Consider the following 25154-nt stretch of genomic DNA (forward strand, 5'->3'; position numbering starts at 1 on the left):
CCAATTTCTAAATACTATTTTATTAAATACGATGCCTATGTCAAAAAGCTCACCCCTTTCAAATATACAAACCAGTGCTCATTCTATATACATCCACAGAGCTGTGCATCCAGCACAACTCTTTACACTAATTTAAAATCTCGTTATTTATTTCTTTATTTTCATGTGTGTGGCTACATGCCGCGAGGCACATGTGCCCGTCGAAGGACAACTTGCAGTTGTTAGTCCTCTGCCTTCTACCCTGTGAGTTCCGAGGTTTGAACTCAGGCCAGCAGGCTTGACGGCCCTCTCGCTGGCCCCACACTATTTGATTTTAAGCCATAATCTTTGTGACCGTCCAAAGCAAGTTTATATCCACTAACCCATTTCTGTCCTCCCCCACTATTAGCCCCAGGCAATCACCAACTTAATGTCTATCTGATAGATTTGTTTATTTCAGACACTTCTTATAAATGGAATCCTACAATAAAGTCCACTTTGAAACAAGATGGTTAGTTCAATGAGCTATAGGGAAATTTGGCATTTTTGAATTACATAAGTAGCCCACTGTGCTTAGATGCATTTTGCTTGCATTGAAGTGCTCTCCCCCCCTTCTACCATGAGTTCTGATGAACAAATATGTGTTTTTAAATCCCGACTTCCTGTCGCTGGTATCTTTCACCTTCAAGGATTCCTGGGGGATCTAAACCTCCCTTTGAAAACCATTGGCCCAGAGCAAATTGTAGTCTAAACACAGCTCTTGTGAGAGCAGAACGAACATTCACTTTTGTTTACATTTGGCTGAACTAAAAGGGGTCATTTCAAGAAAGAGTCAAGGACCAGAGAAGGAAATGGCCTGGAATGAGTCTGAAATATTTAATGTTTAAAAATCAAGGATGTGCAGGAGAGCTTCCAGCTATTGTCAATGCCATGATGGAGAAAAAAATCAAGTGTTCAGGTATCCAACCAAACCAAAGTTCCTTTAAGGACAAAAACCATAAAGCACACATTTTTATATGTATATAATAGAGCATATACTACAAAAAATGAACATATTTGCCCTGAGGCCCCCCAGGGAGTGCATCCTTTGAAAACTGTAGGATGCAATTGTAGGGAGGAAAAAGTGGTCCCTAACTAGATTGAAAATACATACTCAGGGCATTTCAAAGATTGGTTAAATAGCAGAGCCTGGGAACTCTGTTCAGCAAGTCAAAGATAACATCTGCATATTTTGCTTTTCTAACTCTTCTAAAGCAAGCAATGGTGGCCATTGATTTTTTTCCTTGTACTTTCTGATAGGCAAGACGATGTTTTAATTTTTATGAATTTAGAGTTCAGCTTGCATTAATTCCAGCAGTAGTCTTTTTATGTTGTGATGCACTTTATGGCAATGTATGTTTCAATATTAATGTAATACGATTCCCCCCCAAAGATATATACTGTAAAGATGCCCATAACTTCTCTAGCATCTCCCACAGCTCCAGCGGGCTTAGCGGATGCTGCATGATGCCAGACACAGATAATGACCATGGACGTGTTAGCCCGGCTGACATCTTCTCCTACGAAGTGTGCATATATCAACATCTTTCAACATTCAGTAGGTCCAAGTGTAAACAGGATTGCAATATAAATGCACTATATTTTGTGGACTTGAATCTCCCCCTTATTTCTCACCAGTTGGCCTCATCTTTTTATCCTGATTTTAAGGAGAAAATTGCCCAATTCTCTAGCGGTCCCTTGAAGTGAGAGTAAGGAAATTCATGAGACATTCACGGTAACACTTCAGTAACCTCAGCTAACAGTGGGAACACAATCTAAAACAGAGAATATTTTTTGAAGAACCGGAGTTTATTGCTTTCTGGCACATTCATAAACTAAAGCTGCAGACAAGGTGTTTTCATGTCAAGGGATCCTGGTCTGTGTTTATGTCTCATTTGTGATGGATGGTGAAGACACACACAGGATGCGAACATGCTGTAAGCAGCTTGTGCAAATACACTCGGAAATATGAACCCTCCTAGTTCCTTTATTAACTTGTTTATTGAAATCTTTTTAAAGAGGTAAGCAGCAGCACTTAAAAGTATTTAAATGTTCAAGGTTGAGTCAATAATACCAAAGGTTCAAACCACAGAAACTCACCAAGGAAACCAGCGGGGACTTGGGGTGGAACTCAGTGGGTAGAGTGTTTGCCTAGCACGCAGGAAGCCTGGGGAGGAGGTAGGAACATCAGAAGCTCAGAGTGCCGCAGCATTTCTTACCTAGAGAATGGCAGTCACCATGAGGTAGCTACAGATTGATCCTCCTGCAACATGGCTTCAAGATGCCATTTCCTATCCAAAAACCGTATCGTTGTCTCTCTTGTATAACCAATATTCCAATGCTCAAGGGCCCCTGTTATTTGGTTCTTCTTTAATTATGTTGCCAGCCTGGTCTCTCACTATAACAGAATACCACATAGGCTTTAAGAGGTCAGTCTAGGCACCATTACCCTGTCTGTATCTTCATATTACCCCGGGCCTTTGCTCATGATGGTTCCTTGGAAGACATGCATTCACATCTCCAAATCCCAATTATAGTTCTAAGGGAAACATGCAACCGAATTTATATTCCTCAGTTGTGACTAAAATGGATTTTATTACAGTGACAGGCTAAATCATGCCCCCTGCCAAAGAGCCCCACACCCCCACATCCTGGCAAGCACTTTACGGGCTGAGCTGCCTCAACAGTCTATTTATTTATTTAGATAGTGTATGTGCTATGGAAAACTATAGCGTGAAAGAAAGGGTTTTCAGAAGATGGGGTGAGGAGAACGGATAAATAAAGGGAAGCATGACCACATCCATTGGCAGCCGTTGGAATTGATAGTCCAATGTGACTATCTCTTCCTACTTTTCTCTTCTCTTCCTACTCCTCTTTCTTCTTATGAGACAGGGTCTAAATAGCCCAAGCTGGTCTCAAGCTCACTGTGTAGCTGGGCTCATTTTGAACTCCTAACCCCTCTATCCTCACCTCTTGAGTGCAAAGATTGTAGATGTGAACCACTGAACCTGACGTCCGTACTGTGTTAGTATAGGTATCTTGTACATGTATTAGAATCTGGGCATATGTTTAAACTCATAGATTGTACACTAATGTGGATCTCTTCTGTATAGACTTTAAAAAAGGATAAGCCAGAGAGTAGGAAAAATATTTGTAACACATACATATTTGATATAGGACATGTATTCATATATATATATACATATTTGAAAAATTATATATATTCAAATGTAAGAATAGGAAGGTAAATATTCAAGGCTGTGCATTGGTGGCACATGCCTTTAATCCCAGCACTCGGGAGGCAGAGGCAGGCGGATCTCTGTAAGTTCGAGGCCAGTCTGGTCTCCAGAGCGAGTGCCAGGATAGGCTCCAAAGCTACACAGAGAAACCCTGTCTCCAACAAAAAAAAAAAAAAAAAAAAAAAAAAAAAAAAAAAGAAGAAGAAGAAGAAGGTAAATATTCCATTTAAAAGGGCAAAAGATTTGAACAAACATTTATCATAGAACATGTCCAGGGGCAGGGGCTGTAGATAACTATGTAGACAAGGCTGGTCGTGAACTCAGAGATCTGCCTGACCCTGCTTCTTGAGTGCTGTGATTAAAAGCAGGGGCCACCACACCATCATGGGGTTATAGTTTAATGGTAGAATGCTCATCTAGCATCAGTGAGGCCCTGGGTTCCATTCCTTGAAGCACAATATCTCTAAGAAAACGCAAATTAAAACCATAATGTGAGCTTATTAGAACTTGTAAAACTAATAAAGTCCTAAAACAATGTGACACTACCACCTGCCAATGGAACAGAGGCTGGAACTGGGGGGATTGCTGATGGTAAGGGAAAATGGTCTGATCCTCTCTGGAAAACAGTGTGTGGTATTTTCTTGAAATGTTCAGCATACCACATGATCCAATAACTGCACTTCTTCGTGTTTAGCCAAGGAAAATGGAAGCATATGTTCATATAAAAACCTGGACATGAGGGATTATAGCAGCTTTATTCATAATTGCCCCAAATTGGAAACAGCCCAAATTCCAAATGTTGTCTGGCTGTTGAAAGGATAAGCTCGGCAATCCATCCATGCATCTTAGCATGACACTTGGCAAAAGGAAGGAACTACTCATACGTGCAACAAGGATGAACTTCTCATTTGCATTATGCTAAGTGAAAGAAGCCAGACTCCTATACCAGATGATTCTATTATGGATTCTAGAAGAGGGGAGTGCTCCAGGAACAGAAAGTAAATAAGGGATCCAAGGGGTCACTGGGGGTCCAAGGAGGAGTTGACTATCATCGGACATGGGAACACTTTTAGTAACAGAACTGTGTTCTGTGTCTTGATCAGGACAGTGGTCACATGGCCTAATGTATATGTCACTATTCACAGATGTGCATACAGTAAAGAGCAAACTTATTGCATGTAAATTATATTGTATAGTTTTTTTTAATGTCAATGGTCTTCAGATCCAGGAGAACTTGACATACTATGAGTTTTACTATTTCCATCAAATGTGATTTCCCATGGATCCAACAAGGATTGAGTGTGTATGTGTGCCATCTATGGTGTTAAGTGTTTTGGAGATTGTAATAGAAGTTTAAGACAATCTCAAGTTGTTCATAACTACGAGGACAAATTTTGCTGTTGAGACTTTATGTGGAGGATTACAGCTGGTCATCTCAAGTCTTCCCATGAGTAAGGACTCTACATCTTACATAGGTGGGGCACAGTTTTATGTTTTTAAAATTACAGCTGGGTTATAATGAAGAGGGAGATGAAGAAGCCAGCCTATGAGAAATGATGTAGATAAAAGTGGAGACTGGGGGTCCATGTATGTCTCTCTTAGGGTGACCCCCAAGAAGGGGAAAGGGACAAGATCTCCTGAGTAAATTGGGAGCATGGGGGAGAGGGAGGTAGGAGTAAGTGGAAGGGAGAATGGGAGGGTGGAGGAGAACATGAGTGATCAGGAAGATTGAATTGGGGGAAGAACAGAGAAGGAGAGCAAGGAAAGAGATACCTTAATAGAGGGAGCCATATGAGCTTAACGAGAAATCTGGCACTAGGGAAATCTCCAGGGATCCACAAGGATGACCCCAACTAAAAATCTATGTAATAGTGGAGAGGCTACCTTAAATGCTTTTCCCTATAATGAGATTGATGACTACCCTAAATGCCATCATAGAGCCTTCATCCAGTAGCTGATGGAAGAAGAAGCAGAGATTCACAGCTAATCATTGAGCCAAACTCCTGGAATCCAGTTGTAGAGAGGGAGGAGTGCTGAACAAAGGGGTCAATACCATGCTGGGGAAACCCACAGAAACAGTTGACCTGAGCAAATGGGAGCTCACAAACAGCAGTCTGACAGCTGGGGAATCAGCATAAGACCGAACCAGGCCTCCTGGATGTGGGTGTTAGTTGGGAGGCCTGGAGAGTCTATGGGTCAACTGGCAGTGGAACCAGTATTTATCCGTAGTGCATGAACGGGCTTTTGGAGCCCATTCCCTATGGAGGAATAACTCTCTCAACCTAGATACATGTGGGAGGGCCTCGGTCCTGCCCCAAATGATGAGACAGACTTTTATGATCCCTCATGGGAGTCCTCCCCCTCTATGAGGAATGGATGGGGGATGGGATGGGGGGTTGGTCAGGGGAACGGGAGGATGGGAGGGAGAGGGAACTGGGATTAGTATGTAAGATAAGGTTGTTTTTAATTTAAATAAAAATCATAAAAATTTTAGAAAAAGAGTGGAGATGGGGGTTGGAGGTTTTGATCCCTGGCTGACAGATTAAGAACATACTATAAGACAAATTGGGGGTAGCTAGAAACAAGAGCTCCACAGCTTAGGATTTTACACATTTTTGCTACTTATCAAGAAGGGCAGTATACATTTTAAATATTGGGACCAGGTCTTAATTTGTCTCTATGTCATGATTGTGGAGATAGGAGGGGGAAAAAAAAGGTAAACTGATAAACTTTAAAACACTAGAAAGGGCTGGGGTGCTTGTATTTGTTACAGCCATTCAAGCTAACCACCAGGGCACAATTTGTGGTCACCATATTCAGATGGGAAAATGAAAAGAGGGTTGTCAGTGTGGCTCAACAGAAGAGTGAGCTTATCATGAACAAGGCTGGGTTCCATTCCCAGAACTGCAGAGGACAAGGCCCAGACTAAAACCATAAGGCACAAAATAGGGAAAAGCATAAAACAGTGATTTCCAAGTTACAACCTCTGATGGATTTAACATTAACAATGAGGGAAAAATCCAACAGAAGCCAAGGCAGGGAGGATTGTCCCATGTTGTATGGGACTGCCTGTACAAATGACTCACATAGTTTGGGAGAGGGTTTTTTTCATCCCAAATGCCCTGGGCTGCCTTGCAGGTCCTGGAACAGGCCAAGCACTCCTCCTGGAGTAGCTGCTGATCTGGCCAGTGACTTAGCTGTGCCCTCAACATGAAATGCTCTTCCCAACAGAGCTGTGTGGTATGCCCGCCCTTCCCATTTCTTTATGTAAATCCCACCTTCTAAATGACGTATATCCAAGTACCCTAAAAGCAAAATGAAACAATAACAACCACAACAAAATTCCTGTGACCAGCCTTCTCAAGCCTCTGTGTCTGTCTCCACTTTGCTTTCCCATAGGGCTTATCTTCTTGCTTTAAAGCATTCTTGACTGCTCAGAACGCCTGTTGCTGTTCACTGTCACCTCTCTCGATAGACTGCAAGCCCACAATGTCAGGGACCATTGGCTATTTTGTTCATAGGCAGACAGTAGTTGCTCGGTAGATATTTGAGGATACAATAATAATCATTTCCATTAGCATCTGCATTACCATTAGCAGAGGCCAGGCCCACACACTGATGTATGACCTGTTCCTGTTCCCACAAAGAAGGAAACAGGACCGCATAAGGGTTTTGATCGTCTGAGCCAAGGTTTCCTATAAGACTAGAAAAGGGGGTGCCAGTGTCCAGTCATGAAAAAGCTTCTAAACTCAGAACGCTTCTAAACACCACTGGGAGTTGCCAGCACGTGGAAGCCTAGAGGGTTCTGGGTTGTCAGGTCCTTGGATAGACTGGGAGAGGAAGCCATTTCAAGGAGTACATTCTCCATGAAAACCCCTGCAAGGAAGATATGGAAAAAACACAGGGGCTAGGAGAGGACTTTTGCACAGTAATACAAGGGGAATTAAATTCAAGTTTTTAATTTCTCAATAATCAGATTCAGCTTAAAGTTACATTTTTTAAAAAGGTAAATGCAGGCTGAATCTCCTTTATTCCCCATTTGGGGTAAAATATACCTAAAATAAGATCCACCTAATGATCGCAAATTACTAAAATTGCTTCACGTAAGTAATTATTTTGGTTTCTGTTTTACCCTGCAGACCGGACAATTTATTATTGCTGCTAATGAATCTCTAAGAATTAATTGTTGAAATGGGATTAACAACACCAAAATAGTTGGAAGAAAATCTTAATTTGGATCATGTTTTCCTAACTCCGTCAGCAGCTTCTGATTATAAAAATAGTCTCAACCCCCTTAGGCGGGACTTACTCTTCCGGTGTCTGCGGAGGGCAGGGTGACCTTTCACTGGCTTTTGATGACCGCCCTCTTGTGGCGGATAGTGAGGATGCTCGTCTAGCTCCAGGGTTCTTTGTGAGATCCCAGCTCCTCGTGGTCTAGAGCATTCTGGGATCTCCCTGGTGGATGATTCCCCTGCTTTCCTTTTCCTTCTCTAGGAGTCTGCATCGCTGTTGTTTCTCTGTATTACAGTTTTTTGACTGATTGTTTTTGTGCCAACTGCTGTTGCTGTGGCCAATTTTAGTCGTACAATTACTTTTCTCTTCCTGTTTCACTGAGGTTGTAAGTAAATGTGAGTAAAAGAAAATCAAGTAGGTAAAAGGATTTCCTTTCATTCACAATTCTAACTTCACTCATTCTCCAAGTGGCTGCAATATTTTTTTGTTAAAAATACAAAGCAAAACCAAACGGCACCCAGGAGGTTAAGTGTGCTTAGCACAGGTCTGTACTTAATCTTGGCACTCAGGAGGACACAAGTTCGGGGCTACAAACAAATAAGCGAACAAATGCATGAACAAGCAAAAACGCCAAAGGATAATATATATTTAAGCCCGAGAAATACCAGAAGGTTTGACATTGTGAATTCTCCCATTTAGTAAGTGCCTTAGGGTAGTGATTCTCAAGCCCCTGGGGTCGTATATCAGATATATTTACATTACAATTCATAATGGTAGCAAAATTACAGTTATGAAGTAGCAACGAAAATAATTTAATGGTTGGGGGTCACTGCAACACGAGGAAATGTATTAAAGAGTCTGCTTTGGCCCTTTAGGAAGGTTGAGAACTACCACCTTAAAGTCAAGGAGAAAGTGATAAGGTTTGGGCTATAGGAAGAGGAGGCCATTTGTGTCAGCTCTTCTACAAGGTCTCTCATGCACAGACACTGTATGAAGTGCCTCTTGAAAATGCAAACACACTGTCTGCCTACAGCGAAACTTACTTAATGGCTTCCGTTTACACTTTACTTAATCGAGGGACAATGCCTGTAACTATATATAAAATACTTTTATTACTTGAAAACTCCAAACATGCATATAATATACTCAACAGTATTCACCCCCATTCCGTCACCTAGCCACCACCCACTCCCCATCCCCCACCTAATTTCATATCCTTCTTTTTCTTCTAACCCATCGAGTCCAGTTTGTGCTGCCCATATATGAGCAGGTATGGGACCATCCACAGAAGCACTGTTGTCCTACTAGGGACCACACCTCTAAAGTAAAGTGGCTCTCCTTCCCCAAGCAGCCCTCAACTGTCAAAGCTCTTCCATGAGGGGTGGGATGGAGTATCGACTGGCTTAATCTTGGGCAGCCACAGCTGCTATGCCCCCCACCCCCTCTCTCTGCTAATTCAGTCTACAGCTGTCTATTTACGATTGCACATGAAGGGACAGTGTCTTAGGTGTACTTCACGACACACTGAAAAGGGTTTGGGTCTCTAGGATCAGAACTGAATTGGAGTCTGAACGCCCAGACTTAGCAGTTGCAGTGGTTTGAATGAGAATGGTTCCCATAGGTTCACGAGTTTGAAAGTTTGGTAGCTGGGGAGTGGAACTATCCGAAAGGACTAGGAGGTGTGGTCTTTTTGGAGAAAGCATGTCACTAGGAGTTGACTTTGAGGTTTTAAAAGCCCATGCCAAGCCCAGAGTCTCTCACTTGGCCAGTGGATCAGGGTGTAGCTCTCAGCTACTTCTCCAGCACCATTTCTTCCCCGTGCTTCCCACCATGATAATGGACCAAACCTCTGAAACTGTAAGCAAGCCTCAATCAAATGCTTTCTTTATAAGAGCTGCTTTGGTCATGATGTCTCTTCACAGCAATAGAACAATGACTAAGACAGTAGTCTGACTCTGGGCACCTTGCTTCACCTCTTGGTGCAAACAGATGGCATTCCCCACTTACTTGAGTCAGGTGACTCAGAAGAGGTAATAATGGAAGAGCCTGGTCTGTAACCTTTCATTTGAGGCTCTGCCTAACCACCCACTCATCGCCCATTTTCATAATGTGTTTAGGAAGACAAATCGCTCTGAAACACCAGGCAGATGAGACACAGCGCGTTGAAAATCATTCGCTCTGTGTACCAGATTTTCCCATCATACTATCTGTGTCTGAGTGGTTTGAGGTTATCTGAATAAGAGAACATAGATATAGAATTGCAATATTGTCCAGGTTAGTTGAAGTCTTTAAACATATCGTTATTTGTCAGCTTCTAGCAATGTTTGCCTGAGAGTCTGTTTTGTTTGCTAATGCCTCAGGTGCATCAGCTGTCCTTGGCTAATATTAGTGGCTTGATTCAGGTTTGTGATTCCAAGTTTGCAATTCTGGAAACCAAAGTTCTGAAAACAAAAAGTTGCTTTTGTAATTCTCCAGGCAGAAAACTCTGTTCTGTGTCCATGAGGAACTATTTAACCTATTATTTTACTTAGTGTGAATGGTTATGTTATTTTTCCAGAAATGCTACTGTGTTTGAGCATGCCCCACTCAGCTCTCACATGTGCCCAGTGTTAACTTTTAAATAGATTAATCTACATTAAACATATTTGGGTCTAGGGTTTGAGCTAAGAGTTGTGACTCTCTTTGTGTATACAGTCTGTATTCTTATGCATTACGTATGGAGGTTATTTTTCACAGGATTTGCTCCTAATGAAATGCAATCAACTATTATTTATCCATGTATCTGTTACTTGTTTTGGAGCAGGATTCTCCATGCCCAGACTGACCTCAAAATCTTAGCCTTCCTGCCTCAGCCTACCAGAGTCCTGGAATTTCAGATGTGTCTATCGTACACCATATCAATATGTTATCTTTAAAATGGAGAATTAAATAGGTTTGAATCTCTTTCAGTGTATTTGCTTTTTCTTCTTCCTCCTTCTTTGCTTTCTGGATATACCACCTTGTCTATGTTTTCTTCCCTTTCAGGGTCTGGTAGAATGACTGGACATCCTTTCCTAACACTTTGATAAATTACACAGGAGTCTGGCCCTCATTATTTTTCTTATGGCTAGTTTTGAATTTATTTAACTTACAAGCCTTCTGACTTGAGTGCAATCCCCCAAACCTATATGATGGAAGACTACACAAAGTTGTCCGTTTATGAGGACACACACACACACACACACACACAGAGAGAGAGAGAGAGAGAGAGAGAGGATAGTTTTGTGGGAACTTGACATAAGCTATCGTCATCTGAAAAGAGGGAACCCCAATTGAGAAAATGACTCCATAGCAGAAGCAGTTCTCAACTTGTGGGGCATGACCACTTGGGGTCTGAAGGAACCTTTCACAGGGGTTACCTAAGACCATCAGAAAAAACACAGATATTTGCATTATGATTCATAACAGTAGCAAAACTACAGTTACAAAATAGCAACAAAATAATTTTATGGTTGGGGTTACCACAACATGAGGAACTGTATTAAAGGGTCACAGTATTAGGAAGGGTGAGAACCACTACTCCTTAAGATCAAGCTGTATGCCATCTTTTTAATTAGTGATTGATGCAGGAAGGTACAGCCCATTGTGGGTGGTCCCTGCCCTGGGCAGGTGGTCCTGGGTTCTGTAAGAAACCACGCTGAGCAAGCCATGATGAACAAGTCAGTAAGCAGCATGCCTCAATGACCTCTACATCAACTCCTGCCTCCAGGATCCAGCCCTGCTTGATTTCCTGTCTTGATTTCCTCCAGTGATGAACTATGATGTGGAAGAATAAGTGAAACAAATTCTTTCCTTCCCGAGTTGCTTTGGTCATGGTGTTTCCTCATAGCAATAGTAACTTTAAGACAATAAGTAAATGTAAAGAAAGAAAGAAAGAAAGAAAGAAAGAAAGAAAGAAAGAAAGAAGAGAAGAGAAGAGAAATAGCCCTTTGCTTCAGCAATGCCAAGCCATGCTACTGTTGTAGTTCTGACCACACTCTATCCACTTCTGTGCTGTTGTCTACCAAACTTGTCTTATTTATTTGTATCCCAGCAGGCCTTGAACTCACTATGTATTGGCCCAGACGTATTATCCTATCATCACCACCATTCAGGACTGCTACTGCTATTTCTGCTTCTGCCTCCCCATTCTGCCTTCCTCCTCCTCCCCATCCACTCCTTGCCTCCTTCTACTTCCTCATCCTCCCCCTTTTTCTTCCTTGATGCAGGGTCTTGCTGCCTTAGCACTTGCTATGAAGACCAGGCTCAACTCAAACTTCAGTTTCCAAGCACCTAGAGATTACAGGTGTGTGCCATCATATCAGGCTTGTATTTTCTTTTTGTTAAATTTATTACTGTTCTATTCATTCATGTCAGTACTGAAGGGACTAGCTCTGCATTTCAGCAGCCATAACTGCCAAACACATGCTTGTCTGACCTTGTCTTGGTCACTAGGAGGTCAGATGCCTGCCTCGTGGCAAGGAACCAATCAGAAGTTGGCTGGTGGTCCTATGCTTTATGTCTCTGGGTGTGCTTTACGGACAAGTGCACAGCAATGACTCACAGAGCATAGCAACCATCCTGGGAGGGCCTATGGGCCATAACAACCAGTTGACCAATCAACAAAGGGCAAACCCTCCAAGCCTGGAGGCACACCAATCCTGAGCCTGTGCGTACCCCTAGACACTCCCCTTACGCTGCTGTATAAGATCTCTATGCAGACGCTTTGAGCCATCCTTCTAGCCATCTGCCATGGTGGGTGGATGAAAGGCCTGAGCTAACGTGGGGTTAGCTCATTAAACAGCTACAATAAAGCCTCTTGCTGTTTGCATGAAGTTTCTGCCTCCGCTTGGTGATTGGGGTGGCCGAGGTCCTGGGCTGAGATCCTGGAGGCCTGAGCTTCCGGGGGTCTTTCAATACTATTTTACATGGATTTTTTGTTAATTGCATTTTAACTTTTCATTTATAGGAACACATTAAATTTTGTATATTGAGTTTTAATCTTGTGACTTGCTGAGTTGATTTAACAGGCTTTTGTTGTTGTCGTTTAGAGAAATTGTAATTGTTTCCTGCATTTGGGATCATGCATCCAGTGAAAAGATAGTTTTCCTCCTTCCCAAAGTGAATGACTTTACTGTTCTTGCCTAATTCTTTTACCAATTTCCCGTTGAGTGGAAGTGGTGAGGACAGACAGAAGTCAACCCTCCCCCCCTTCCTTATCTGAGAAAGCACTCAGTCTTCCTTGTTAGGTGGGATTTTAACTGTTTTTGTTTGTTTGTTTGTTTGTTTTTTGTTTTTTGTTTGTTTGTTTGTTTTAATCTGGTTAAGGTTTATCTCCATTCTTGGTGAAGGAATTCCAATCCTGAAATCATTTTGCATTTGTTTGGCCTTGCACCTTTTCTGCATCTGTTGACCTGGTCTTGTGGGGTATGCTTTATCTATTGATATGCTAACTGATCACTGACTGTTAAACCTACTTTGCATTCCTGAGGAAGATTCCTTATGGCTGCTGTGTTAGTTACTGTTCTTGTTGCAGAGACAAAACATCTGACAGAGATAACTTAAGGGTGTGTTGACATAACAGCACATTCCCAGGGCGGCAGGAAAGAAAGGCATGGCTGGAGCCCACCCTTTCTCAGATACCCACCTCCTCCAGCAAGGCTCTACCTCCTGAGGATACCACAGCCTCCACAAATAGCACTGCCATCCAGTGTTTAGATACTTGATCCTTTGAAGACATTGTCCATTCAAACCCCAACAGGCACTATATTTCTTACCTTTTCCATATTTCTGGATTTCATTTGTTTGCATTTTATTGTATTTCATGATGTGCCCCTTAGTTTTTGTTTTGTCTTACCCCTCATGGTATTATTGTTTGGCATCATGATGGTATTAGATTAATATTGAACTCAGAACCATTCTTTAAATGTTATTTTCAACATTGAAGACATCTGGGCCTGATATATATATATACACACACACACACACACATGTATGTATGTGTATAGACACATATGCCTGTGTGTGTGTGTTTAAAACTAAAAATTCAGAGTTTCCTTACTTATTCCATATCTATTCATATTGTTTACATCTTCGTGAGTCAGTTTTGGTAGTTTGCGTTCTAGAAATCTATTCATTTCATTAAAGTTGTATGCTTTTTCCACACATTATCAATTTGTTTACAATTCTTTCATTGCTGTGAATATGGTAGGAACTATCTTTTTCACTTCTAATTCTATTCATTTAATTTCTCACTTCTTTGTTAGTTTAGCTTAAGATTTCTTAATCTTTTCAAGGAATAAGTTTTTTGTTTCATACGTGGATGTGTGTGTGTGTGTGTTCCTGTGTGTGAGTCAGAGGACAACCTCAGGCATCAGTCTTATACCTTGTTTAAGGCAGTCTCTTGCTCACCACTGAGGTACTCCAGGGGAGCAGAATTTTCCTGTCTTTACTAGTCATCTCCCCCCAGGAGCATTGAGATCAGAGATCTGTTCTCCTGTGTCTAGCTTTATGTGAGTTCTGGGGATATGAACTTAGGTCCTCATGCTTTGCAAGTACTTTACCCACTAAGCTGTCTCTCCAGCCCAATTTTCTCCATTGTTTTTATACCCACTATATCATTAATTTCTTCCCCAGTCTTTATTAGTTCCTTCCACCTGTTTGTTTTAGATTTGGTTTGCTTTTCTTATTATAGTATCTTAAATTAGAAAGTTATAATATTGATGCATAATCTTTTTCTCTTAACATACACATTTCTAAAAACATCTTTTATCTCAAGTTCCAATTTAGCAGCATCCCCACGTTATAGCACAATGTGTCTTTAATATCATTCATCTCAATTCTAATATCCCACTTTAATTTCTTCTTTGACTGAGCATATATTTTTCTTTCAGAAGTGTATGTCCTCACACTTTACAGTTAGGTCTGTGATCCATTTAAAGTTAATTTCCTGAAAAGTATGAAGTCTGAGCTTAGATGCATTCAAAATTTTTTATTTATTTATAATACTTAATTTTTAATTATGTGTTTGCAGTACCCAAGCAGACCAGGAGAGGGCATCAGTTACCTCAGAGCTGGAGTTCACGGGCTTATGAGCCACCTGATGTGGGTGCTGATAAAAGAAATCCAGTCCCTTGCAGGAGCAATAAGTTCTCTTAACTATTGAGTCATCTTCCCAGCCTGTAGATCATTTTTTTTTCTCTCTTGTGAATGATCCTCCAGCTGTTTCAGCAATGTTTTTTGGAAAGACTCTTCTTCCTTCACCAAATTGCCTTTGCTTTTTGCACTTGTTGGCTACATTTTTTTTATTACCTTTCTTCTAGAAGGCATACACATTTTAACTTACAGCACTAGTTTTGGATTCATGTGAATTTCATTCTAGGGAGGTGTCGGAGCATTGTTCTCTTTATCTTCGCCTGTGTTTCCTCTCTTCGTGACATTTTGTTTTACATATTCTACTTAACAAAGATTTCAAACACAACAGCACAAGCTATACTTCTATTTTTTATGCTGCTGTATCTTCTAAGAAAGATGAGAAATGCCAGGCATGGAGGCACATGTCTTTAATCCCAGCATTTGGGAGATACAGACAAGCATCTCTCCGATTTTGAGGCCAGCCTGGCCTACACAGCAAGGTTCCAGGACAGTCAAGGCTACATAGAGAAACCCTGTCTCAAAAAACCCACCAACCAATAACAACCACCGAAAAAAGAAAGAAGGAAAGGAAGGAAAGGAAAGAAGGAAAGGAAGGAAGGAAGGAAGGAGAGAGAAAATCACTTCTTTAGTTCTTCAAATGTTTTAGAGCTACATTGAAGACTTGCCTAAATTTTAGATCTGTTGGCATCTCAGGCAGTTTCTGCTTTCTTCTCCACTCTACCCTCCTCCTCAGTGTGAGTCATTTATTTATTTACCTATCTACTTATTTGTTGTAAGAACTAAGCTTTTTAGATAACATGTTATAGGAATATTACTAGAATTGCCAGTGTCTGAACCTGCGTCCTCAGCAAGCCAGGGAAAGCAATCTATCCCCACTAGGCCAATTAACCAGATGAGCAATACTGAAAAGCAAAGAGGTTTATTCTGTGTGGCCACATTTCAAAGAAGGACAAATAAAAGGTCCAGTGACCTTCCACTCACCATCCACTCAAGTCCATCTTCTGGACCTTGGCAAGCAGTTTAAGGAGGGGTATGCATAACAAAGTGGTCCAGATCAAGTGTAGTCAAGGAGTAGTCCTTCCCACCACTGACTAACCTGTCATCCTCCTGTTAGCTCTGGTTATTCCCAGCACTGACCCATCATCCTCATCTAGACTCTGGTCCTTCCCACCACTGACCAGTCATCCTTGTCTTGGCTCTGGTGTCTACTGTGAGAGATGGTCTGATAAGTTATCAGAACAGGCTGGGTGTTGGTGGCGCACACCTTTAATCCCAGCACTTGGGAGGCAGAGGCAGGCAGATCTCTGTGAGTTCGAGGCCAGCCTGGTCTACAGAGTGAGAGCCTTCCAAAGCTACACAGAGAAACCCAATCTCAAAAAACCAAAAAAAAAAAAAAAAAAAAAGTTATCAGAACTATGTGAAAGCTCTTCCCTCTACTGGGCACCAGACTTCAGCAAGTACCTTTCCCACTGTGAAACTACTCCACAAGCCAATCCCATTGGCTCTATTTTCAAAATACAATTCCAATCTAGCTACTTCTCAAGATCTTTGAAACTACCCTACCCCTGGTGGCAGTGGTAGATCACTTGCTAGGAATGCTTAGGGCCCTTGGGTTCAATGTGGAACACATTAAAAATAAAGCAAAATAAATAAGTACCCAAACCCTCCTTTCTGTGCTTAAGTTCCGCAAGAAAGATAATTTTATTTTGGATGTGGAAAGGAGTGTCAGAATCATTGATAAATTTACACCACGGACCATTTGTCCCCTGGAAGGTTCCTTTCTTTTTACCCTTTAAGTCTCAGCTCAAAATCTATCTTCTATGAAACCTTTACCAACTTCCCCAACTGAATTAATTTAACATACAGTTATTAAACATTTTTGATTTTTGGTTTATCTGAATACATTTTGTTGAAAGATCAAAATGACCAAGACCAGATACTTGAAGAGAATGTCACCTGAACTGTGGTTTTGGAGGAAGGAAGTTTGGGTCACGGACCTACATTTTTTGGTTTCTGGTGATGGCCTCATGCTGTTACACAACACGCAGAGAAACAAGAGGAAGGAAGTGTATGCAAAGAGGAAACAGCCACAAGGAGTTGGGTTGGGAGGCACTGAGCTCGCTCTATGACTATCCACTCTCAGCACCTGTGGGGATCAATGGTGACACTTCTGTTGCCCAAATCCCCCTCAAAGGTCCCCAAACATGAGTTTGGGCAGGGACAAATTGCATCCAAGTCATGGCGGAGCTTGTATTTCAAAGAAGAACTTTGATTTATCCTGAACTGAGCATGTGTTGTCTGTGGTTTGCAATTACCACAGTCTCTCATAGCTTTTTAATTATGTGTGTGCATGGGCATGGGTATGGGCATGGGTATGGGCAGATGACCATGGAGGTCAGAGGCATCAGGTCCCCTAGGGCTGAACCTGAGTGAGCTGCCAGACTTGAGTGTTAGGCTTCGAACTTGGTTCCTCTGCAACAGTAGTAAATACTTTCCATCTCTTCCACCCAACACATTCATTGTCTGTCCCACACACTGCTTTTTCCACACTCATTATCTTAATAGAATCATTCGTGCATTTTTTCCTTTTCTAGTCAGTCCCATTGGATCTATTTTTGAAACATAATATATAACCCAGATTCATCTCTCAAGATCTCTGAAAATACCTCTACCTTCTTCCCACATATACTATGGTATCTACTAACTCCTTGCTCCTTGGCCTGTGTACAACAGCCAATGGGCTTCTCCTAAAATATGAGTCAGCTCACATTACTCTTCTGCCCAAAACTGTGCAGGGCAGGCTGGGGATCAAGCTCAGTAGCAGGGGTCCTGCCTAGAGTAACCCAAGCCTTGGGTTCAATCTCCAGCATGGTAATAAAGCAAAAGCAGCTGCCCATCCTCCAGGGATCATCTATACACAGAGAAATTGAGCTACTGGCCTTAGAACCTGGCTGGTCCTTCACACACCCACCCTACTTGGAATTACTAGTTTCTACACATCCCACACATTCTCCACCTTGCGATCTTAACATTTTGATATCTCTGGTGGAAACCACTCCCACAATGAACCCATATTTACATGCCTCCTTAACCTCCTGTGGTGGTTTGAAAGAAGATGGCCCTCAGAGGGAGTGGCACTATTAGGAGGTGTGGCCTTGTTGGAGGAAGTGTGTCACTGTAGGGTTGTGCTTTGAAGTCTCCTATGCTTAAGCTATGCCCAGTGCCACAGAGTCCTTATGCTGCCTGTGGATTAAGTTGTAGACCTCTCAGCTCCTTCTCTAGCACCACATCTGCCTGCACACTGAGCCATGATGATAATGGACTAAACCTCTGAAACCATAAGCTAGCCCAAGTCAAATGTTTTCCTTTATAAGAGTTGTGGTGGTCATGGTGTCTCTTCACAGCAATAGAAATCCTAACACATCCCTTCCTTTAAGTCCTTGGCCCCAATCCCACTTCTAGTAAGGTCTTTGTTGTAATGTGGATCTGTTGAAATGTCCCACAAAGGTCATGTGTTTAAGGCTTTTCCTCACCCCATGGATTTTCGGAATGGGACAGAAACCATAAAAAGTGAACCTAGTATGAGACTTTAGGTCATTCTGTGAATGCCATTGTGAGACACAGGTCCTTATCATACCTGCTCTTAGCAGATTCCTCTACCATGTTGTTTTCCATGTTTCCTAGTTGCTGTAGGCCAAAAACAATGAAACCAACTAAGCATGGACTGAAAACTCCAAAACCATGGGCCAAGGTTAGCCTTTTAGCTTTATAAGTTGGTTAACTGGGGTACTTGGTAACTGTAATGGAAAGTGACTACCTTTCCTGGCCCACCCTATTAAAAAGCACATATTTCTCTACTCTCCATTTCCCTCAGTTTATTTATTTTTCTTTACAACAATTATCAACTTATAAGTATTCAGAGTTTATTATGCACTTCTTTTTCCCTGTCTGTACCCCCTAGGACATGGGGTCCTTGAAGGTCCCTAGGACTGCTATTATATCACTGTCACAGCCTATACCTTAGTGGGCTCCCAATATCCATACATTGAATGAAGAAGTATGTTCATGTAGGGATACAATATGGAAATGGTGGTTGTACTACGAGGACAGGGGAACCACTGGCAAAGAAAGAGAGCTGATGATGTTCGCCTACTTGGGCTGTTTTCTTGGTGTTTTTGGTTTTATCTGATGCCTTTGGCCCTATCTCCCTTGGTTTTCCATGGCACATATTTCCTTCCTTCTTGAGGGCCCCAAAACAACTCTCACTAAGTACTTCTTGACTGACAGCTTAATAAAGTCATTAGGAGGGGATTCTCCTGTGTGACTACAGGGTGGGGAAGGGATAAAGCTCTTTCCAGATTGCTTTGTTGCACATGCTTGTCCCCAGGAGAGATCAGGGGTTTCCTGTGTTATGTGAGGGGCCTGGATTTGGACCACAGGAGTCATAGTGAGGAGGTGGCAATACAGGTTGATCAGGTACAACTACCTGAGACAAAGGCAGAACCAGTGAGATAGCGCAGTGAGAATCCAGGTTGAGAAGAAGCAGGACAGGTTAAATCCAGTGCTTGGTGGCCATCTTTAGCTCAGTGTCACCCACTCACTACTTTATAACTTCAAATGCTTCAGTTTGTGTGTGCATGTTAAGAGTCTGGGTTGTCTACCAGAACATAAACTGAGAGAGAAGATCTGATTATTTTGCCAGCTTTACTTCAGGCAAAATATTTGGTCATGCTGTGTCTCACATATGGCAGCAATAATATTTAAAACATGAAACTCCAAAGAGGAAGGAAGTAACTGAGGTTTAACTTCAGTTGTCCCAACCAAAGTCAGCAAGAGATGTGCTTCTAGGGACAAACTCTCCTTCTAGCCAGAATCTTGTCCCAAGTTACTCTACTTTTTCTTCCTTTTGATGACTTATGGTTTTCATCCGAGGAAAGAAAAAGTACCCAGATTTTGAAGAACTGTTTCCCATTTTGCATTTCCTTGTGTTTGCACAACAGCATTTAGAATTTCAAAGTCTAAAGAGATGACAAGACATGAATCTATGTTCCTACCTGAGATGCTAAGCTTCAAGATCCACAGCTCTAAGTGTCTAAAGTCTCTCCTGCAGTACACGGGGCAGGAGGCAGACAGTGTGGTCCAGGCAGCTTCAGGTGGCACAGAGTGTGGACCGGCATGGTATGTGGTCTACAAGGGCTGCACTAGAGTAGATGGCTGAGACCAAGGAGGTGAGCAAAGAGCGGTGTGGGGAGAGACACTGCTCAGACAGAGCAGCAAATGACAGAAAGCAAACCAAATCGGGGAAAACAAAAAGAGTGATTTCATTTTGGATTTATTTATGTGTACATGAGTCTGTCTGCAAATATACCAGGGCAGTGCCCGTGGAGGCCACAGGAGAGCGCTGACTACCCTAGAGCCAAGTGACAAGTACTTGGTGTGGGCACTGGTAACTGAACTCAGGTTTTTGGGAAGAAGAGAAAGTGCTCTTAACTGCTGAGCCATTTCTTCAGAGCCCCCATACCCATCAAAGAGATATTTATCTGAGGAATGGAGAGGTAGTCAGAGCTACTCAAGTCCCAGGGACTGAAACTTCTCTCATTCTTCCCCCATTTCCTTCCTTTCACTGTCCTTCTAGCCTCCCTCTGTCTTCCCTCTGTGTATGTGTCTCTCTCTCCGGTTCTTCTCACTTCCCTCATTCCCTCCCCCATCACTCTCCTGCTACACTGAACCTTCCTTTCTCTATGAATTCAGATGGACATTCTCTCCTTAGCCAGAAAAGGGGCCTCTAGCAAATGTCAAAGATGCATCCTGAAAGATCTATAGCTAGACATGAAAAGAAGCTCTTATCAAACAGCCCAGGTTGGATTCTCTGTCCCTCTGCCTCTGTCTCTCTGTGTCTCTGTCTCTTTCTGTCTTTGTCTTTCTGTCTGTCTGTCTGTCTGTCTGTCTGTCTGTCTGTCTGTCTGTCTGTCTGTCTCTCTGTTGCTGAGGATTGAACTTAATACCTTGCACAAGCTAGGCAGTACTCTAACACTAAGCTATCTCTCCAACTCCATTTTTACTTTTTTTTATTTTCACTAAGTTACCCAGGAAGGCCTTATTATTCTCCTGACTCAGCTTCCTGAGTAGTTGAGATAACAGGACCATATTACCAGGTCAAGCTCAGATTGGAGTCTTTTGTTTTGTTTTATTTTTAGAAGCAGGGTTTCTCTGTATATCTCTGGTTGTCCTAGAACTTGCTCTGTAGACCAGCTGGCCTCGAACCCAGAGATCCTTCTGACTCTGCATCTCCAGTGCTGGGATTAAAGGCACGAGCCACCACACTTAACTCAGATTGGAGTCTTACGTCTACCATTTAGACTGACACTGGGGCTAGTCCATATTAAAAATATTTATTATGACTAAATATTTTGTCTAAAGTATGCCACTGTAGCCAGGTGTGATAACATACACCTGTAAATCTGGAACCAGGGAGATGAAGACAAGAGGATCTCGTGTTCAAGACCAGGATGAACTACTTAGTGCTTGTCTCAGGAAATCAGAGTATGTTTGTGCACGTGTGTGTGTGTATGTGTGTGTGTGTGTGTGTGTGTGTGTGTGTGTGTGTGTGTGTGTTTAGACAAACAGGGTTCAGACTATGACTTACTGGCAGGGCAGCAATGTTTCCTGTTCATAAAGTGAAAATATTAATAGTACCAACTTCATGGGCTTGTGGATAGGATTAAATGTCTTTCGTATAAAATTATTAGAACAAGCTTTGGATATGTAAAATTAATTACGGCTAACATAGATGTCCCTAAAATAATGACACAAAGACAACTTGTTCAGTAAGGAGGGGTTCACACCACCTTAATTTCACTCAATTTCCCACTCACTGTCCTATGCTCAGATGCTGTCTCTACTCCCTGAGAGGTGCTGTCACTTTGGCTCTGCCCAAGCCTGGGGGGTCTTCCTCCTTTTAGGGTCCCAAAGAATTTCTTTCCTGCATTGCTTTTCTCCTCACTGGGATAAAGTGCCTGGAAGAAGCAGCTTGAAGGGAGGGGGGTTCATTTTAGCTCACAGTTTGGGAGGTTTTACACACTATCATGGTGGAGAAGGCAGAGTGGGTTCAATGGCCCTGGTGGCTATGACAGTGGGAGCGAAAGGCTGCTTGCTTACATCTCAGGAGGCAGAGAACTTAGGAGGAAGATGACCCAGCCTGGGAGGAAGATGGTTCTGTATACAATGAACCTCAGTGCCTGCTACAGGTGACTCATCTCCTCCGGTTAGACTCCACCTCCTTAAAGGTTCTACCACCTTCCCGAGACAGTACCACCAGCCAGAGACCAAGGGTCAAACACAGGAGCCTGTGATCTCTCTCTCTCTCTCTCTCTCTCTCTCTCTCTCTCTCTCTCTCACACACACACACACACACACACACACACACACAGAGCAATCACTACTCATCACCATGGTGACTTATCCATCCTCTGCTGCCTGTATAACAGTCCACTCATCCCTATGTATACAGCCATGCACCTCAAGTGCCTGAATTCCTTTACCTCTTTGTTAAGTTTTTTTTCTCTCTCTCTCTTTGCTTTATTACACAAGATGCATCTAGATCCAGCTCAATTCAACAAATGCTCTCTGGGGTTCTACAATATCCTGATATTACGCTTCATATCTGTGGTCGTTTGAAAGGAAATGGCCCCCAAAAAGAGTTGCACTATTAGGAGGTGTGGCCTTGTTAGAGGAAGTGTGTCACTGTGGAGGTGGGCTTTGAGGTCTCTTTTACTCAAGCTTCCTGCAGTGTGACAGTCAGTTGACTTCCTGTTGCCTGCAAGATGTAACACTCTCAGCTCCAGGATGACGTCTGCCTGCATGCTGCCCTGCTCCCCACCATGATAATAATGGACTAAACCTCTGAAACTATAAGCAAGCCACCACAATTAAAAATGTTTTCTTTATAAGAGTTGCTGTGAAAAAAAAAAAAGAGTTGCTGTGTCATGGTGTTACTTTACAGCAATAAAAAGCCCAAACTAAGACAATATCATTCACTTTCCTTGCCCTTTTCAGTCTCCATTTCTTTCTTTTCTGAAGATGCCTCCATAGAAGGAGTGACAGCCATCAAGTACTCTTACATAACTGAAACAAAATTTTCTTGCTGAAAAATGTATTTCAAAAATGTACCTTTTCATTTGATGTGAGGTGATTTCAGTAGGGGCCAGGGAGTGTAGATCAGACTCCGTGTCTGTAGATAATATGCTCTACACTGTAATTTCATAGTGTGGTCTCCTTATCCTCAGTTGAACTTTCTGTTCCCAGCTTTTGAAGACTGGACACCTTTAAAGTGAATAGCTAGGTCAGAGTGCTCTAGCAACATTTATGGTCTCTTTCACAGAAAAGGGGTGCAGAAAGACTGTAAGAGCAGAAGGTCAGGGAGGATGGAGTCAAAGTGCCTGGACCCCTGCCCTTACAGCAGCTGTGGTTGCCAGGGCACAGCCAAGCTGATCAACATCCCAGCATGAGGCAGGGAAGGGCCCCTGAGCTCATCCCTAGCTGAGAGGCTGTGGGAGGCTGGGGTGGTGGTGGTGGTGGTGGTGAGGTTGTTTTTCTTAAGGTTGTGGCTCTTGGTAGGTTTACCATGCTCCAGTGGATGGTCCCAAAACTATGGCTATATGGGCAGCAGAAATTGGACTAGGTGGGTTATTTAAAAAAAAATGCCTGGGTATAGTAACAGGTTTCCTGCCCCACATAATAAGTTTCTGCCCCTACCCATACCCCCCACTCCTGAAAATAAGTTTCTCCAGCAATGCAACAAGCCAGATCAGGCCCAACTGAAAAATATAACAACAGGTATACTGAGCAAAGCAAATTTCTGGCAGATTCTTAGGTCTCAGAGATCGAGGCCAGAGAATTTGCATTCCCACTCTAAAGCAGGGAGATTTTATAGGTTTTGGTGAGGTGTGATGATGTGTCTGCCACAAGCTGGGTTTGTGCCTCAAGTATGGTCAAAAGCTGAGCATTTAGGTGGGTGTCAGGGAGGAAGTTGCCATAGTTGCTAAGAATTCAGAACTGGGCTTTTTGGTGCCTTTCCTTTGTTTGGGGACTCTCTGAGTGGGCAGGGTTTGGAGAGAGAAACTGGAATGGGGATTTCTGGGACCATGCAGCGGTGCGTAGAGGCTTCAGGCTCTGTCCGACTGAACACATAGTGTCACCCACCTTTATTCCCAGCACTCAGGAGACAGAGGCAGATCTCTGTGAATTTGAAACCAGACTGGTCTACACAGAGACAGACTATCTCAAGAAAAAAAGAAAAAAAAGGATGTGAAGTTGAGAGGAAAGGGCCTGGGAAACTCAGGGTATCTGGGAGGGGTTAGAGGGAAGAATGGGAGTTGCATACAATAAAAATATATTGTGTGCATGTATAAAATTCTCAAGGAATTAATAAGGATATTCTATTAAAAAACATTACCAGGCAGTAGTGGTACACACCTTTAATCCCAGGCAGATCTCTGAGTTTGAGGCTAGCCTGGTCTACATAGTGAGTTCCAGGGCTACATAGAGAAACCCTGTCCCAAAGAACCAACTACCTCCCCCGCCCCCAAAAAACCATTTATGGTCTCTACTTGTTTTCCAAAGGTGGTGAAACCCATCAAGAACAGGCAGAAGCCTCACAAGGAACCATTCCTGCACAAATGTGACACGTACACTTCAGTGCCTCTTGAAGTGGCAATAATAATCCCCCAGTCTAGAAAGAAACAGGTCAATTAGATGCAGGTAAAGCTCTTTAACTCTGTTGCTAGGTAACTAAAGGAAGTGATGATTATTAAGTAATTTATCATATAAACATTTTCACTGGGAAGACAAGGATCCACAGATAGATAGCATGTTTGTAGAAATATCCTCAATTTTATCGTCTCCACATTTATATCACAATTATCATGCCCATACTCACTTATCATTAGTCAAGCACTTTCTATGTGACATGTGCCACGCTCTGAGCTGAAATCAATAATAAATTTATAGTTCAATCCCACTACACTATATAGACAATACAAAATACATTTTTGTCACTGATAAAATGTTTTACCTTTCAATGATGACTAATCTTGGTTGTCAACTTGACTACATCTTGAATCAACTGAAACCCAAGCAACTGGGTGGACCAGTTAGGGATTTTCTTGACTGGATCATTTGAGGTGATGAGTGGGTTTCTCATTGGCCACAATGAGATTGTGGGGCTGGGCAGATAAGAAAGGTCTTGAAAAGAAGGCAAGTGTATACCCACTATTGTGCTGATAGGATGCCTGCACAATTGTCCTGAACTTTCTCCTACTTTAGTGTCAGTATAGCTGAACTTATGGCCCTGTACATGCTAGACTAGTACTCTTAACAGTGAGCTACACTGCATTCTAAACTCCTGATGCTTTACTCAGCTAAGGAACACTTACAGAACACTCAGAATACTGTGGGACTTAGTTCTAGAGTTAGAGATACACCCATCCTCAG

The 25154-nt window shown here is 42.4% G+C and overlaps 1 long non-coding RNA gene across 3 annotated transcripts in view; it reads right to left on the bottom strand.

The window, feature by feature from the left end:
- Window positions 1-22630: 22630 nt before the first annotated feature.
- LOC113831232 overlaps window positions 22631-25154 on the bottom strand; it is a 30311-nt gene continuing 27787 nt past the window's right edge. For 2 of the 3 annotated variants that reach the window (XR_004769368.1, XR_003484109.2), the window contains one exon: window positions 23039-24393. This is a non-coding gene — a long non-coding RNA (uncharacterized LOC113831232). Of the gene's footprint in view, window positions 22986-23038; window positions 24394-25154 lie in introns of those variants that run through there. The other variant, XR_004769369.1, reaches the window with a different exon arrangement.

This window comes from Cricetulus griseus, chromosome 3 (genome assembly GCF_003668045.3).
Source record: "Cricetulus griseus strain 17A/GY chromosome 3, alternate assembly CriGri-PICRH-1.0, whole genome shotgun sequence".
Taxonomy (NCBI): domain Eukaryota; kingdom Metazoa; phylum Chordata; class Mammalia; order Rodentia; family Cricetidae; genus Cricetulus; species Cricetulus griseus.